This window comes from Hippopotamus amphibius, chromosome 1 (genome assembly GCF_030028045.1).
Source record: "Hippopotamus amphibius kiboko isolate mHipAmp2 chromosome 1, mHipAmp2.hap2, whole genome shotgun sequence".
In the NCBI taxonomy this organism is placed as follows: domain Eukaryota; kingdom Metazoa; phylum Chordata; class Mammalia; order Artiodactyla; family Hippopotamidae; genus Hippopotamus; species Hippopotamus amphibius.
Window position 1 is genome coordinate 91,585,753 of NC_080186.1, and position 19,792 is coordinate 91,605,544.

Genomic DNA, 19,792 nt, shown 5'->3' on the forward strand with positions numbered 1-19,792 from the left:
TAATCTGAAACAAGGAAAACTTCTGGTTAAAAAAATCTGGGTTGCACATAACAAAATTTTTTGAGGTAAGAGAGGGGAAAGAGTATATGTGTGAGTGTGTGTATGTGTATGCACACACATGTATATACATAATACATACATATATACATGCATATGTTTGAAGTAGTTAAAATAATACAGGAATGTTCTATTTTTTGAAGGCCTGGAAGACAAAGTAATAAATTCTTATGAACACAATGCCTTTCTGAGAATTTTAACATTATATTTTAATTTCTTTTGGGTTATTCATTTATCCAAGTTTTCTAATTCTCTACTAGACATTATTGATTATATTTTTCTAGAAAATTATCTATTTCAAACTTTTATCCATTTTATCCATTTTCAGTAGAAAAATCAGTCATATCTTATTTTCTGATTTCAATCATATCTATAGTATGAATTATTTCACTTTACCAATATTACCAGTTGGTTTTTGCTTCATTTTATTGTTTACAAATATCTTTTCTTGGGTGGGATCTGAGTTTCTAATCTTTATCACTTTCCTTCTCTATGAGGAACTTATTTTTTCTTGAAGGACATGTCTGTCAACTAAAATTTTATTTATCTGATAAAGTCTTTATGTCCCCTTCATTCTTAAAGGATAAATTTTTTGCATATAGAATCCCAGGTTCTTATTTCTTAATTTTTTAACACTTTAAATAATTTGCTCAACTTTCTTCTTGCTTGCTTAATTTCTAATAAATTCACTGCAATTCCTATCCATGCCCTTCTATTTTTAAAGTGTTCTGTTTTGTTTTTAAATCTTGGTTCTTTCAGGATTTTCTTTGGTTGTATGCTTGCATAAGATATACTCACATGCAGACTTTTCAGTATTTATTCTGCATTGCATTCCCTGAATCTGTAGCTCCCTCTCTCCCTTTCTAGGCACTCTTCATACCATCAGCTGTTTCTTGAATCTGTCAAACCATGGGCCCCACTAGAAAATGGGATTCAAGCTACTTTCATCATCATAAATTCATCCAGCATTTCCAAGCAAACATCTTTGTTTCTACCCATCATTAACGTCTCAGTCACTGTATATAACTTCAGTAACAGTAAACCTAATAATGGGACATTTGCTCAGATTTCTATTCACTTTAGTTGACAGCTTGACAAACTACTATAACAAGTTGCTACATGTGACTCAAAATAAGAATTAAACAGTATCTTGACCCATCTACACCCTCTTGTAGAGACAGTTTGACTGATCATGCACTTGGATGTCATGGCAATGGTAAATACCTATAAAAGGTTTTAAACTATTATTTTCAATCACTGTATTTATCTTGTGACTACATTATCAGTAACAGCATTTTTCTGCCTGTACCTGTTCCCTTGTTTACACTTAGCAAAGCACTGCTCTAGAGGAATGAAAATTTAGCACGTCTAAATATGTGCAACTTCTTTTCAGGGAACAGATTATTCACTGCCTCACTGAGCATCAGCAACATTTCAGGTATGTAATAAATCAAACATTGACAAGGTTCCTGCTCAATAGTTCCATAATAAAAAAAAGAGATAAGCAGAAGAAAGGATATAATTATATACATTCAACAGTGAGGCAAGTCAAAAAAAGAGGAAGATTTTCAAGTAAGGAGGTACCCTTCCTTATACATTTTTATACCTCTCAAATTAATGTCTTTCAGCTAAAACCTATTTACATATGAAATGTAAACAAATAAACTACTTGGCATTTTACACACAAATAATATGTTGATATATGGTTCTGAATGGTTTTCTGTTATCCCCAAAATGAGAAAATATATCCTGCCAACATCCAAAGGGATTTGTAGACATTTGAATATTGCATAACCCTTTATTTTTTAATTGAAACCTATATTACTGAAAATACATAGAGTACATAGAAAATACTTACAAAATTAGCATCATGCTATAATGATAATATTTTAACACAAAAAATAATGATTAGAACAAGCCCTTTTATTTTTGTGGTCCTACTTTTTGGTACTGTAATTTGTCAAATTTGGCAGAAGTAAAATATTTTAAATGCTATCATAATATCTACTTTTCTAGTAAAAACAATTGAATTTAAATATTAAAGATGCTATGTTCAACTAAGTTAAAGTTATAAGTTGTAAAATGTTATTCAATAACTTCAAGTTTGGGGGTTTTTTTGTTTATTTTAATGACATGTCATTTCCACTCATTAATTAATTTTCCTCTGTGGGAAACTGTGTCCTTTGATAATTGATTGTTTTATTCAATAAGTACAATGCATAAATTGCTAACGGATATTTATTTATTATTGGGGCTCATCACACTTATAGTGACAACCATTCCCCTCATTTGGTCACACTGTGGTATCATGTTTCTATGAAAAAAAATCAATTAATATGCAAGATCAATAAAGATAGGTACTTAGAAATTGGAATAATACTTGCCATATAATGTTCATTCAATGAATATTTGTTGACTGATTGATTGAATCTATGGGTTTGAATACTGGCTATATCATTAACTAGCGATAATAGTGTTCATCTTGTCAGAATGCTTTAAGAAGGTCTTGGCTATGTAACCCAATCTATCATTCTCCCTTGAGTCTTCTCAATGGTTATTCCTATGGGTTGTATGTTTCGGCTGATGATTCTCTCTTCTGCCACTGTCCATTTTCTCTGTTATATGTCATTGTCTGCATCTATGGACAGCAGATCTCTAGACTGATACTGCAAGTCCCTTCCAAGAGGTCTCTTTGTGTTCGATGTTTAGTTAATGCAAGGCAGGCTCTTTACATTTTCAGATCCCACATCTTACTTTAATATATACAAAAACTTTACTGATTGAGGAAAAATAAAGATTAAAGAGAACAACAAGGGGGCTTCCTAGGTGGCACAGCGGTTGAGAATCTGCCTGTCAATGCAGGGGACACGGGTTTGATCCACGCTCCAGGAAGATCCTGCATGCCGTGGAGCAACTAAGCCTGAGCACCAAAACAATTGAGCCTGCACTTTAGAGCCCATGAACCACAACTATTGAGCCCATGTGCTGCAACTACTGAAGCCCACTTGCCTAGAGCCTATGCTCCACAACAAGAGAAGCCACGGCAATGAGGAGCCCACGCACCACAAGGAAGAGTAGCCCCCACTCTCCACAACTAAAGGAAGCCCACATGCAGCAACAAAGACCCAACACAGCCAATAAATAATTAAATAAATAAATTTATTAAAAAAAAGAAAGAAAACGAGGGATAGACCTAAACTGTACACAAATCACTGATTTTGCTGTAGTTAAAACTGCCATGTAGTTATGCACCTCATGATCCTAATGAGTCAAGAAAGACTAAAGATTTTGCCCTGAGCAATAGGAAAATGAAATTGTTCTTTATAGAGATTAGGAAGACTATAGGTTTAGAAGAGAAAGACGCAAGTTTGGTTTTAGATGTGTTAATTTTGAGACACTCTCTAGATACTCTGACTGAGAAAGTAGGCAAATGTATATACTAACTGTACTTAAGAAAGTGCTGTGCTAGAACTATAAATTCTGTACACAGTAGATTATACATATATTTAACTTTACAGGGTGGAATGAAATCACAGAGGAGTTGTATGTAGAAAGAGAAAGGGTTAATAAGGAGAAATAACAGAACTAAGAAAGTACTTTAGAAAGTGAAGGCAGACTAAAGGAAATGACATCTAAGACCATGTGAAGAAAGAGCTTTCCATAGGAAGATGTGGTCTTCTATCCTCTTCATTTAAGAAAGAAAAAAAAAATGAAGAATAAGAATATTTAAAGAAAATGTCCTTTTCTAGTTTACAGTAGATTTGAAATATTAACCTAATATTGCTGAAATTTGAGCAATATTGCCGATAAGTACTGAAAATTTATAATTGAATTTATCAACCTGGATATTATCGGTGACCTTGACAAGTGCAGTTTTGACAGGATGGTGGAGATGATTAAAAGGAGCTTGAGAAATAAAGAAAGAAAACAGAGACACTGAAATTAGAGTATAGACAACTCCTTGAAGACATGTTTTACAGAAGAACGGAGTACTGGGACAGAAGCTGGAGAAATATTGTGGAACAGTCCTATGCTGATGGTAAAGATTCATTTGAGATGGAAAAGATGTTAACGTAGAAAATATAGTAGATAATTGCAGAATGATATCTTTGACATAACATTTTATTAATGGAAATTATTTTAAAATCCTATTTAAAATATGTTCAATAATTAAAGATAAAATCAGGTGTGGTAGTCTCTGTTTATCTTCTTGTTTTATATAAAAACAAGGAGATGGGGAGAAATATCTGAGGAATAAAATGTTGTTCCTGAAACATACATGCACTGCTATGGTTAATGATTAATAATAAGTCTGCTCTGCTGCTAGAGAGAAGGTGTGAATGTTAACATAAAAAATTGTTACCATAAATGTCTCTTTCTAGAAATCTTATAATCATACTATGCCATAAGGTCATTTAATCTCCATGGTCTCAGATTCTACATATTCACAAACAAGAATAGTTTAAATGCATCTCATACTGGAACCTTTGAAGAAATACACCCAATATGTGGAGTAAATAGTAAAGATTTATGTTACCCACTGTCATTACATGAGCCAAATTGACTTTTTTGGTCAATTAAAAGTTTTAAAACTGTGTAGTTTTCAGTTTTTAATGAACTTTGTGTCTGAGACACATATAAGCCACAAGTACTAGAAGTACCTGTCGGAGGAGAAAAGATGGCATTAGGTCCATCACAATTTCATATTGCAAAGTTTCTTTTAATTTCACCAATTTTATGTTGAAGGGTAGAAACTAATACTGAGCTCTCATTACATGCCCAGGCTCTGTGCTCAGGGCTTTGGATGGATCTCCTCATTGGTCTTATTCAAGAAAGAAAAAAAAATGAAAGTAGATTATTTAAAGAAACAGTCTAGGCTTGTATTTCTAGTTTACAGGAGATTTGTAATTTGAACCCAGAATTGCTCTCTCCCTAAAATCTGAATATTCAATGTTCATCATAAAGTAAATGATGGAAGGAAAGAACTGAGGAAATTCTAAATTATGCTTAAGAGAGAAAACAAGAAGTTGTGCCTTTAAGGGTAATCCAATTATGTACTACAAAGAAACATGCAAGTAGGCAGGATTATTTAATCCCCTTAGACATCATTTTACTACTCAGAGTAGAAGCCATTCCTTGCATAAGAGGGCGTGGAAAAGTCAACAGAAGATGATGGGAGGAAGAAGTTTGGGCAAACCACCAGGAAAACAAATATTGATGAACTAACTCTGTGAACCTGACTGGAGGCTGTACTGATGGCAAGACTTTACAGACTCTATCTGTCCATGTCACTAGTAACTACTTCACCTTGAATACTTCCCCTTGATCATCTGTCCATTTTTCAGTGCTATGGCTCCAAATGCATTATTTTAATAAATGTTTATTAAGAACCTACTATATGCTGGGCACTCTGCTAGACATTGGGTATATAAATATGATTATGACATATATTCCACTGAAGAAAACACAACACCAACAACAAAAAGAACATTAACAAAGTATAAGGATCCAAGTGCAATGATAAAGATATTAATTCAAGTGCAATAATTACAGTTTGACCTTGTTTGGATGATTGTGAATGGAATGGACCTCAGCATAAGGAAGGTCTTCTTAAACAAAGTGAGAAAAATACACAGAATCAGATAAATAAAAAATGTTTTGATGACACCGATATTAAAGATTTCTGCTCAGAGAAGAACAAAAAGGTATACATAGAGTAGAATATAATAGGAGCACATAAGCCAACAACAACAACAGCAATAAACCAAAACCAGATAGCCCAATAGAAAATTGGCTGAAGGACATAATGAAACAGTGTCCAGAGAGCAACTCAAATTCTAATAAAACTATAAAGTGAGTTTTAATTTCATTTTTATCAAGGTAATTAAAAGATGAGACAATACCAAATGTCACTTTGGAACAATCAGAAAGACAAAATTAGGAAGCTGTATAATGCAAATATTTACCTAGGATATAGATGTAGAGAAACACTTACACACTGCTCTTGTGAGAATGCAAGGTACAACCATTCTGGATAGGAGGCAGTCACTGTGAATAATCAGGCAAATTAGGCACAAAAAAAGATGTGATCTGGCAATTGTGCTCCTGGATGTTTATCTCAAAGAATTCTCAATCATGTGGGGGCCTGTAGGGATGTTCATTTCAATACTATTTCTGGTAGTAGGAATTTGTACAGTAATTGTGTGTCTATTGCTTACAGAGTGAATAGGTCATATATATTAAACACCCTCAAGTACTGACAATTAGAAACAACATAGCAAATGTACACATGGAAGAGAAGATGCAAAAACTTAAAAATGTACTATCAGGATGGAATGATATATGTAACCAAAGAACATTTACATAAGTTAAAGATAACATTAAACATATTATTGATAGAATCATTGTCTGTGCTGGAGGGGAATCAGTGAGAAATTGGGATAAAGGAGAGTAAACAAATGAGTAAATCAGAATGATGTTTATGTTCCTTGAGATGGGGAAATATTATCAAAACCCACTGTTTTTGATGTCCTTACAAAGAAAGAGAAAATAAATTAAATGAATGGGGTGATGTTATTTGGCAGGTATGATTTGGTTCTTTGTAAAATGCTTTGTGTGATACTACATATGTATCTAGTGCCTCAAAAATTTTAAACTATACCCATACGTTAAGACATCAAAGAGAGAGAACATCTAGTCAGTTTTCAGGGCCACACATAATGACAAGGAAAATGAAGCAGATTCAGAGCAGAGTCACTCCTAGACCCTCAAACATTGTACAATATCTGCCACAGTGATCTCATGCTCACAATTACTAACTTCCTTATCGTGAGCTGTTTTCTTAGATTTCATTTTCCTGGATTTGTATTATATGAAAAATGTGAACAGGCATGCACTCTTTTTTAAAATACATGTCAGTATTCAAGGGGACAAAATACTGCACCAAAAGTTGAGATACAGCCAGATCAAAAGAAGGGATATTAATTCAAGATTTCTGCTTCACAGAGGACTGCCTGTTGAAATGTAATAGGCTAATCATTTAGGAAAACTACTTTCAAATAGTAAAAATTATAAGTTCTACCATGAATCAAAGCCCACTGTGGATGAATTGTAGGTCATGGGTGACCCTGACCTGAGATCTCCAGGCATACCAAGTGCACATTAATTCAGTGTTTTCTAATATTATAGTTATAGCAGAAATGAAAGCACATAGCTAGAATACTCCCCAGGCTTATATATTATGCAGGCAGCACAGAACAATGATTATAAATCTCCTTTCAGACATAGCAAAAACCGACCTTACAAATTTGCCTTTACTTTAGGTAGCAGAGGGGTTAAGGATATGATAAGAAATTTTCCTAAATAACTTCCCAATGTCTTGACAAATGATGTCATCCATCACTACTAATGTGGACTAAGGAATGGAATTAATTATTTTGCAATCATGATCTGGTACAGAGATCAAGGTCATGTTATTACATCAGCAGAACATTGACCAGTTGTGAATTATTCTTGATGAGACATCCAATTCTTAAATCTTGAGCTGGTATCACTGGAGGCCTATTAACAATTATAGATTATAAGTCATTTTATACAATACCATTATTCACAGCTCCTACATACTGCCTCTGTGAATTATTGTAAGACACGTGGCTTAGGAAACTAACCTCTAAAGAATATTAAGCATCTGGGTGGAAGATTTAAAGAAATTATCTGTGTGACTTATTTAGATATACTCAAGAATTTAGTATTAAAATCTTTATAATAATGCTTCTCTATATCATGAAATACCATGGCATAGTCAGTCTATTCTCATCACTTTGTTTTTAAGTACAAACTTCAAATGATATAAGATAAAATATTTAACATTTTATCAAATATCAGATAAAATTAAATTTCTTATTAATTTCCAATTTATGCATGCAAAGCCACCTGGAGATGTCATTTTCTTTCTTATGATCTAGTATTACGACTTTGAGAATCTGAGTATTAAAAAAAGTCAAGCAAGACATTGGAATAAAATCTCCAAGATGAATCAGGATTTCATGAAATCAACCTAATAATATAACCTGGCAATTCTAAAAGTTTTGTTTTTTCTAACTCAAAAATAATGTGATACCAATAAATATCCAATTATATCAATAAACTAGCAAAATATACATACTGTAAATTTAGTACCTAAACTGCATGTTTCTTAAAGACAAGGTTTATGTCTCTTTTCTTAGACAAGGAATTACTAGCACATATAATTGTGTCTCATGTAGAGTAGCTCTTCAGTTCTTGCTTAGTAAAGAGATGATTAAAATAGAATATCTGCTTTACAAGATCTCTTATAATTTATATTGAGTATGGGACCTTCCCAAGTTTTATTAGAGCAATATTCTTTCTTTATTATTTCAAACATATTATACCATAGAGCTCAGGACTGTAAAGAAATTATAAAATCTTTTAGAAAAAAACTATCATTTACATAAGTTGAAAATCATAAATTTTGTTTGTGCTATTTAAAATATGAATACATATTTTAAGTAATTTGAGCAATCCTCCACATATACTGTATATAATGTATAATGTATGTTTATAAGGACTTATGCCTGTATTGCTAAAATCACTTTAAGTGCCTATTTTTAAGGGTCAGTATAAAGTCAGGGAACATCATCAAATAAACACACACATGTGCGTGCACAATAATATGTATATTATAGAGAGACAGGGACAGGGAGAGAGAAAGAGAAACAATATAATTTAATAATGCATGTTCTAAGGAGAGAGCTGAATTATCAGGAACTACATTACCAGTGTAATGAAATAAAAAAGTAAAATGAAATATCCTTTAAAATCATTAAATGTATAAAAAAAGAAGTAACAATGGACACCTCAGAAATACAAAAGATCATGAGAGACTACTACAAGCAACTATATGCCAATCAATTGGATAACCTGGAAGAAATGGATACATTCTTAGAAAAATACAATCTTCCAAGACTGAACCAGGAAGAAGTAGAAACCATGAACAGACCAATCACAAGTACAGAAATTGAGGCAGTGATTAAAAATCTCCCAACATACAAAAGCCCAGGACCAGATGGGTTCACGGGCTAATTCTATCAAACATTTCGAGAAGAGCTAACACCTATCCTTCTCAAACTCTTCCAAAATATTGCAGAAGGCAGAACACTCCCAAACTCATTCTACGAGGCCACCATCACCCTGATACCAAAACCAGGCAAAGATGTCACACAAAAAAAGAAAACTACAGACCAATATCAATGATGAATATAGATGCAAAAATCCTCAACAAAATGCTAGCTAACAGACTGCAACAGCACATTAAAAAAATCATACACCATGATCAAGTGGGGTTTATCCCTGGGATGCAAGGATTCTTCAATATACGCAAATCAATCAACGTGATACATCATATCAACAACTTGAAGGATAAAAACCATATGATCATTTCAATAGATGCAGAAAAAGCTTTTGACAAAGTGCAACATCCATTTATGATAAAAGCTCTCCAGAAAATGGGCATAGAAGGAAATTACCTCAACATAATAAAAGCCATATATGAAAAACCAAAAGCCAACATCATTCTCAATGGGGAAAAACTGGAAGAATTCCCTCTAAGAGCAGGAACAAGACAAGGGTGTCCACTCTCACCACTATTATTCAGCATAGTTTTGGAAGTTTTAGCCACAGCAATCAGAGAAGAAAAAGAAATCAAAGGAATCCAAATTGGAAAAGAAGAAGTAAAATTGTCACTCTTTGCAGATGACATGATATTATATATAGAAAACCCGAAAGACTCTACCAGAAAACTGCTAGCACTAATTGATGAATTTAGCAAAGTAGCAGGATACAAAATTAATGCACAGAAATCTCTTGCATTCCTATACACTAACAACGGAAGAGCAGAAAGAGAAATTAAGGAAACTCTCCCATTCACCATTGCAACCAAAAGAATAAAATACCTAGGAATAAACCTGCCTAAGGAGGCAAAAGATCTGTATGCAGAAAACTTTAAGACATTGATGAAAGAAATCAAAGATGACATAAACAGATGGAGGGATATACCATGTTCCTGGATTGGAAGAATCAACATCGTGAAAATGACTGTACTACCCAAAGCAATTTACAGATGCAATGCAATCCCGATCAGATTACCAATGGCATTTTTCACAGAACTAGAGCAAGAAATCTTACGATTTGTATGGAAACGCAAAAGACCCCGAATAGCCAAAGCAATCTTGAGAAGGAAAAATGGAGTTGGTGGAATCAGGCTTCCTGACTTCAAACTCTACTACAAGGCCATAGTGATCAAGACAGTATGGTACTGGCACAAAAATAGAAAGGAAGATCAATGGAAGAGAATAGAGAACTCAGAAGTAAGCCCAAACACATATGGGCACCTTATCTTTGACAAAGGAGGCACGAGTATACAATGGAAAAAAGACAGCCTCTTCAATAAGTGGTGCTGGGAAAATTGGACAGCAACATGTAAAAGAATGAAATTAGAACACTTCCTAACACCATACACAAAAATAAACTCCAAATGGATTAAAGACCTACATGTAAGGCCAGACACTATCAAACTCCTAGAGGAAAACATAGGCAGAACACTCTTTGACATACATCAAAGCAACATCCTTTTTGACCCACCTCCTAGAATCATGGAAATAAAATCAAGAATAAACGAATGGGACCTCATGAAACTTAAAAGCTTTTGCACAGCAAAAGAAACCATAAACAAGACTAAAAGGCAACCCTCAGAATGGGAAAAAATAATTGCCTATGAAACAACGGACAAAGGATTAACCTCCAAAATATACAAGCAGCTCACGAAGCTTAATACCAAAAAAGCAAATAACCCAATCCACAAATGGGCAGAAGACCTAAATAGACATTTCTCCAAAGAAGACATACAGATGGCCAACAAACACATGAAAAGATGCTCAACATCACTCATCATCAGAGAAATGCAAGTCAAAGCCACAATGAGGTATCACCTCACACCAATCAGAATGGCCATCATCACAAAGTCTGGAAACAACAAATGTTGGAGAGGGTGTGGAGAAAAGGGAACTCTCCTGCACTGTTGGTGGGACTGTAAGTTGGTACAGCCACTATGGAAAACAATTTGGAGGTTCCTTAAAAAACTACAAATAGAACTACCATATGATCCAGTAATCCCACTCCTGGGCATATACCCAAAGAAAACCATAATCCCAAAAGAAACTTGTACCATAATGTTTATTGCAGCACTCTTTACAATAGCCAGGACATGGAAGCAACCGAAATGCCCATCAACAAATGAATGGATACAGAAGATGTGGCATATATATACAATGGAATATTACTCAGCTATAAAAAGGGATGAGATGGAGCTATATGTAATGAGGTGGATAGAACTACAATCTGTCATACAGAGTGAAGTAAGTCAGAAAGAGAAAGACAAATATTGTATGTTAACTCACATATACGGAATCTAAAAATGGTACTGATGAACTCAGTGACAAGAACAGGGAAGCAGATACAGGGAATGGACTGGAGAACTCGAGGTATGGGAGGGGGCGGGGGGTGAAGGGGAAACTGAGAAGAAGCGGGAGAGTAGTACAGACATATATATACTACCAACTGTAAAATAGTCAGTGGGAAGTTGTTGTATAACAAAGGGAGTCCAACTCGAGGATGGAAGATGCCTTAGAGGACTGGGGCAGGGAGGGTGGGGGGGAATCGGGGGGGGGGCGTCAAGGAAGGGAGGGAATATGGGGATATGTGTATAAAAACAGGTGATTGAACCTGGTGTACCCCCCAAAAAAAATAAAATAAAATAATAATAAAAAATAAAAAATAAAAATAAAATAAGGGAAAAAAATATATATACGCAAATCAATCAACGTGATACATCATATCAACAACTTGAAGGATAAAAACCATATGATCATTTCAATAGATGCAGAAAAAGCTTTTGACAAAGTGCAACATCCATTTATGATAAAAGCTCTCCAGAAAATGGGCATAGAAGGAAATTACCTCAACATAATAAAAGCCATATATGAAAAACCAAAAGCCAACATCATTCTCAATGGGGAAAAACTGGAAGAATTCCCTCTAAGAGCAGGAACAAGACAAGGGTGTCCACTCTCACCACTATTATTCAGCATAGTTTTGGAAGTTTTAGCCACAGCAATCAGAGAAGAAAAAGAAATCAAAGGAATCCAAATTGGAAAAGAAGAAGTAAAATTGTCACTCTTTGCAGATGACATGATATTATATATAGAAAACCCGAAAGACTCTACCAGAAAACTGCTAGCACTAATTGATGAATTTAGCAAAGTAGCAGGATACAAAATTAATGCACAGAAATCTCTTGCATTCCTATACACTAACAACGGAAGAGCAGGAAACTCTCCCATTCACCATTGCAACAAAAAGAATAAAATACCTAGGAATAAACCTGCCTAAGGAGGCAAAAGATCTGTATGCAGAAAACTTTAAGACATTGATGAAAGAAATCAAAGATGACACAAACAGATGGAGGAACATACCATGTTCCTGGATTGGAAGAATCAACATCGTGAAAATGACTGTACTACCCAAAGCAATTTACAGATTCAATGCAATCCCAATCAAATTACCAATGGCATTTTTCACAGAACTAGAGCAAGAAATCTTACGATTTGTATGGAAATGCAAAAGACCCCGAATAGCCAAAGCAATCTTGAGAAGGAAAAATGGAGTTGGTGGAATCAGGCTTCCTGACTTCAAACTATACTACATGGCCACAGTGATCAAGACAGTATGGTACTGGCACAAAAATAGAAAGGAAGATCAATGGAATAGAATAGAGAACTCAGAAGTAAGCCCAAACACATATGGGCACCTTATCTTTGACAAAGGAGGCACGAGTATACAATGGAAAAAAGACAGCCTCTTCAATAAGTGGTGCTGGGAAAATTGGACAGCAACATGTAAAAGAATGAAATTAGAACACTTCCTAACACCATACACAAAAATAAACTCCAAATGGATTAAAGACCTACATGTAAGGCCAGACACTATCAAACTCCTAGAGGAAAACATAAGCAGAACACTCTATGACATCCATCAAAGCAAGATCCTTTTTGACCCACCTCCTAGAATCATGGAAATACAATCAAGAATAAACAAATGGGACTTCATGAAACTTAAAAGCTTTTGCACAGCAAAAGAAACCATAAACAAGACTAAAAGGCAACCCTCAGAATGGGAAAAAATAATTGCCTATGAAACAACGGACAAAGGATTAACCTCCAAAATATACAAGCAGCTCATGAAGCTTCATACCAAAAAAGCAAATAACCCAATCCACAAATGGGTAGAAGACCTAAATAGACATTTCTCCAAAGAAGACATACAGATGGCCAACAAACACATGAAAAGATGCTCAACGTCACTCATCATCAGAGAAATGCAAGTCAAAGCCACAATGAGGTATCACCTCACACCAATCAGAATGGCTATCATCACAAAGTCTGGAAACCACAAATGTTGGAGAGTGTTTGGAGAAAAGGGAACTCTCCTGCACTGTTGGTGGGATTGTAAGTTGGTACAGCCACTATGGAAAACAATTTGAAGGTTCCTTAAAAAACTACAAATAGAACTACCATATGATCCAGTCATCCCACTCCTGGGCATATACCCAAAGAAAACCATAATCCCCAAAGAAACTTGTACCATAATGTTCATTGCAGCACTCTTTACAATAGCCAGGACATGGAAGCAACCGAAATGCCCATCAACAAATGAATGGATACAGAAGATGTGGCATATATTCACAATGGAATATTACTCAGCTATCAAAAGGGATGAGATGGAGCTATATGTAATGAGGTGGATAGAACTACAATCTGTCATACAGAGTGAAGTAAGTCAGAAAGAGAAGGACAAATATTGTATGCTAACTCACATATACGGAATCTAAAAATGGTACTGATGAACTCAGTGACAAGAACAAGGAAGCAGATACAGAGAATGGACTGGAGAACTCGAGGTATGGGAGGGGGCGGGGGGTGAAGGGGAAACTGAGACGAAGCGAGAGAGTAGCACAGACATATATATACTACCAAGTGTAAAATAGATAGTCAGTGGGAAGTTGTTGTATAACAAAGGGAGTCCAACTCGAGGATGGAAGATGCCTTAGAGGACTGGGGCAGGGAGGGTGGGGGGGACTCGAGGTGGGGGGAGTCAAGGAAGGGAGGGAATATGGGGATATGTGTATAAAAACAGATGATTGAACTTAGTGTACCCAAAAAAAAATAATAAAAAAAAATAAAATCATTAACTGTATAAAAAAGTTAAAAATATGGTGATGAATTAGTAGGGTAAAGTTTAAACAATATCAATGACAAACTATTATGTGACAATCTAGGAAAACATTCAGTTTTGAGGGATTGATAGAGAAAAATGAACACAATACAAAGTTCAGACTTGATTTATCTAAATTGCTGATTTAATCCAGGTGACCTCATATTTTGCTGCCAGATGGAAAATTAAATCATTTCTCTAGGCCATTAATATTGTGCAGCATCTTTATAGTCATACATAATGTCTGACATGCCAGAAAACAGAGCCAGATGGCCAAAAAACAAGAGACAATACAGAAAATAGAAACAGAGCCACTGGTTATTTAGATGTTGAAACTATAATTGTAAAAAATTATAATCAATAAGCCCCTCCGAAGCAGACAAGATAGAGATTTTCACAAAAGAACTTCCTATAAAAAAGAATAAATAAAAATTCCAGCTTTAAGCATGAAGTAAGTCAATAATATATGTAATAGCAGCTTAGAGCAAAAGAAAGGACTGTTGCAATAGATGATAGCTTAATACAAAGTATACAAGCTGAAGCTTGGAAAAAACAAAGAAAAAAAGTAGAAAATAGCTTAAAAGGTATATGAGGAGTGAATCTAAGATTTCACTTATGACTGATTGTGTTCCCACAAGAAGAGGGGGAAAAAAGCATTGATATAAGTTCGATGTGATAGTTGAAAGCAAATACTGGCTGCAAAGTTTTTGATAAAAAAATATCATATTGAGCCACAAATTCAAGAACTCCATGATACCCAAGCAGTATAAATGCAAATAAAACCACAAATAAGTAAACAATACACAATCACTTGAAAACTAAAAAGAAAACAAAAATCTTCAGATAGCAGAAAAAATATTATCTGTTATTCTTTGTATATGAGAGTCTTGTCCACATTGAATGTACTTTTACTCCTGACTAAATATCTCAGCATAATTCACAAATATATGCACTGTGACACACGTTTAAAAATGGCCATAGACAACTGTTACCCTCAAACGGGAATTAAATTATTGTCTTTTGATGGCGAGTTGATAAATGATCAAATTATGTTAAACTAGAATACAATACATAATAAAAATGCACAGAGTAAAATATATTGTAAAACTGTATTAAGTGAAAGGAGTCAAGACAGAGAAGAAAGTTACAAAGTGAGTAATTCTATTTATAAACAATTTCAAAGCAAGTCAAAATCTAACAAAAGGCTAGGAGTGATTATCATATTCAATGAGAAAAAAGAAGAGAAATGTGACCATAAAGAAACAAAAGATGGGTTTAGGGGGAGGGGAGGCCTAGCAATCATAGATTTCTTGACCTGAGTAGTAGTAACACTATCTTTATAATTCATTACTAAATTGTGCATTTATGTTTCATGCATGTGTGTTTATGTGTGTGTTACATTTCAAATTTAAAATCTATCAACTCTCATATCAGTTCTATATTGCTGCCACAAACTTATTGACTTAAAACAACAGAAAAATATAATCTTACAGCTCTTCAGGTTCAAAATTTGAGACAAGTCTTGCTGGCTAAAATCCAGGTGTTAGAGTTGTGTTTCATTCTGGAGGTTCTCAGAAAAAAAGTTCATTTTCTTGCCTTTTCTAGCTTCCAGGGGCCTATGACATTTGTTGGTTCATGGCCCCCTTTCCTCCATCTTTAGTCAGCAATGTTGTTTCTGATCATTCTTCTTTAATCACATCTCCCTTTCATTGTTCTCTTCTGCCTCCCTCTCCCACTTTTAAGGATCCTCATAGTTACAATGGTCTCATCTGGGTAATCCAGGTTAACCTCCTTATGTTAAGATCTACTGATCAGCAAACTTAATTCCATTTGCAACCTAAATTTCTTCTTGCCACAAAAACTAACATATTCACATATTCTGGGGATGAGAATGTGAACATATTTGGGGATCCGTTATTCTATCAACAACAACTCTAAACAACTTCCCATAATATTTGAAGAGACAATGTTATTTCTGGTATATAATGATGTTGTCCAGGCCCATGGTCAATAAGGAAGGCTTTTGATTTTTTTTCCAAGTCTGAAGAAGTATTTGTAACTAAGGAAATGATGTGTCATAGCAGAATGAGGCTAGTTTTCCCCACTTTTTTCTTGACTCTTTTTAACTCTATGAAAACTAACAAAAATTTTACAAATTTTAATTCTTTTTGAAAAATAAATTTTACAACATTATTTCTCACAAGATGATGGTGTTTAACCCACATATCTTCACAAATATTTCCAAGATTTGATACCTTGTGTTTGTGTTTTTTTAGTATATTAAATTAAAAGTTTTCATGCAATATATTTTTATAAATGTTTTTACAACACACAATACCCTTCTTTTGGCATCTAATAAGTCAAAAATTTTAGTAAATTGATCCTAACTTGAGATTTGTAGAGAATAATTTTAATTTATTTAGAAGAACGATACTTTTTAAAGTTTTTGGTATATTAATTGTTTATATTTCAATTATTTTCCTAAATACAAGTAGGTATCAGAAAATTATTAAAGCACTTTTCAGGGTTCTACCTAGAAATTCGTGTTGCCTATCAAATATTTCACATATTTATAAAATGTTTACAAATTATTCTGTAGTTCATAATCATTACTGATTTATACAAAATTGCCCCTGAGTTCAATTTGATATATTATGTCTTATTTTTCTGCTGTCAGATATATTTATCTCTCAGAATATACTTCTCTGCAATTAATCCCTTTTCTCTCAAGCCTTTTTTTATTTCCACTTCCCATCCTATGTGTCATAACCCCTCTATTTTTCTTTAATTATTGCATATGTATGGAGTTTTCTGCTTTTGGTCAACTCTTCTTTATTCGTTTATAAGCAATAAAATACTACAACACATGCCTAGAGCTCCTTGGTGCTCATCACAGTAAAGTTGTACAAATGACCTCAAACAGCTCATTTCAGATGAGCATCCCAGCTTTCTGATGTTTATGCAAATTTTAGCCTAATTATCTCTGAAAGTTTTTAGAACAATGACCCTGGGAGTATGACCCTTCTCTACAAACATCTTCCTGCACTAATAGGATCTGGAAGCCCTCTTTCTTCTTTCCTTCCATGTAAATGGAAATTGCTGAACTTATATGCACTTTAATGTTATTAAAAACCAAAACCAGTGGGGAGTCTTAGCAGAGGCTGATGAAATATTCCCAAATTGTTGAATGAGAAAGAATGTCTAGGACATCATCACCTCCATGTCACATTTAATAGAGAATTTACCTGAGGAGAAATCACCCATTGGCTTCAAGAGGTAGTATGTGTCCTTTATCTGACCCTTAAGAGATTCACAGAATAAGCGTCAGTTCTTAGCATCATTTCAGGGAGGATGATTATCTGGAATTTGCCTCTCTATTTCAAGAAAGCAGTTATTAATAGAATATTTTAGAAATAAATATGAACATAATTAGAATATGTGTGTCTATAGTTTCAAAAATCAAATTTCATTTGAGAGGTTTCGTGCTTCTCAATTTAAAAAAAAAATTTAAATATATTTTACTATGTTATTGAATAGTCCGTAATTATTTATGCTAAAGTATACTAGTGATACATGCATCCTTTTGTGAAGTGGAATATTTGAAAAAGAAATATCACTAAAACCTCACAAGTGCAAATAAGAATGTAATTCCCCTAAAGGATTCTAAATTATCAATGTAGTACTGCATATCTTTTATCATGTTGTAAATAAGATTGTATATATTTATTATTTTTGTAACCTCAGCCCTAGGCAAGTTCAGTTAGAGATATAGACATGAGTTTTAAAATTTACTTAGGACTTTATTAAAGAAAAATCAAAGGCTGAAATTATTGGCTATAGTGGATATGCTTTACTGGTTTACTGTTGCATTGGAACAAAAATAGAAAACAAAAGAAAACAAAAACAAATGAAGTTTGACTTTGAATACCAACTATTAAAATTTGCTAAGTTTATCAAACCTTTAAGTTGGATGACACACCAATAACATACTAAATGATCACTACCAAAACCAATTCTCCTGTTCACTGAATTTGAGAAGTATGTACCAATTAAATGTGAAAAAAGGGTCCACTTTTACTGTCAGTTAGATTATTCTTTGCAGTGTCAAAATATAACGACCAATCATCTTGATTCCATCATCACTGAATCCAAACATTATGAATTAGCATAAAACTTTGCAGTTTTCATAAAGTTGTTTCTTTAACAGCAGAGATTTAAAAACCCTCTGTGGAAGTATAAGTTGGAAATTGCCTGTTCAAAGAAATTTATGATTTTATTACAGCTGCATATTGACTATTCCTCTAGTAACCTGCAGGCAGAAAGTAACAGTTTATTTATTCAAACTGCAAATGAAATTGGGAAAGAAAAGTAATTAGCAAGCAACAAAAAAATAATGGAAAGGCACCATAAAAGCAGTTCAGAATTTATGTGGGTTGTCAGATTGTTAGAAAAATAACACTTTAATTTTACAAAGGTAGAAAACTATATATACATATATACATTTCTTCAACAAACTGCCTAAACATAGGTATAGACTTTTCAAACAAAGGCAATACTGAGAAACACCAATATCATTTCCTAACTTTTCAAATAATTTAAAAATTCTTCTAAGTATAGTTTTAAGTATTCTGTTTAAAACAGAAACTTTATAGTGAGTGATATGTTTATTTCCCTAATTAGAGACACAGTGAATGTTTGTCTATTCTGCTTTTTGAAATGTCAGTGACGGATTCTTTACAACTGACAGATCTCACTAACATTGCACAAACCACCAAAATATCACATATATTTAGACAAAAAACAACAATAATTACATCTATATTAGTGGCCAGTTATAAGATAATAGTGGTGCTATTTTCTGGGTTGCACTTATTTTGTGACATGAAAACATTTCTGAATCTGCCAGAAAACAAGTCATATATTATTGAAAGATAATTCTTATTAAAGTAATATTAGTCACTGAACTATCAACACAAAAACAGTTAGTTGAAAAAATACAATAGTTTGCTTAAGGCTGAGTATATTATTTATTGGATGTATAAATTTACAATGAGGAAAACGTAAAGATTCTCTTAAAGACTTCCCAGATTACAGGCAAGACCAATTTACAACACAGCTAGATCTGTTTATTCAAGGTTATTGTATTCCATTTCTGTTTTCCTCAAAAATTTTAATGACATTAGAAATCCCTAAGAAAGCCTTCAGGAAAACATCAAAATTTCTTGCCCTGGGAGTCAGGTAACAACAATCTCCTAGTCTCATTTTTTTTTTCCCCAAAATATACTGTGTGTTACAGCCCTACTGAAAACTCAGACTTTGCTTAGATCTGTGTGAATTCTTTTTCAGATTTACCATATGCCTCCCACTTAGGCATTTTTGCTTTTGATAT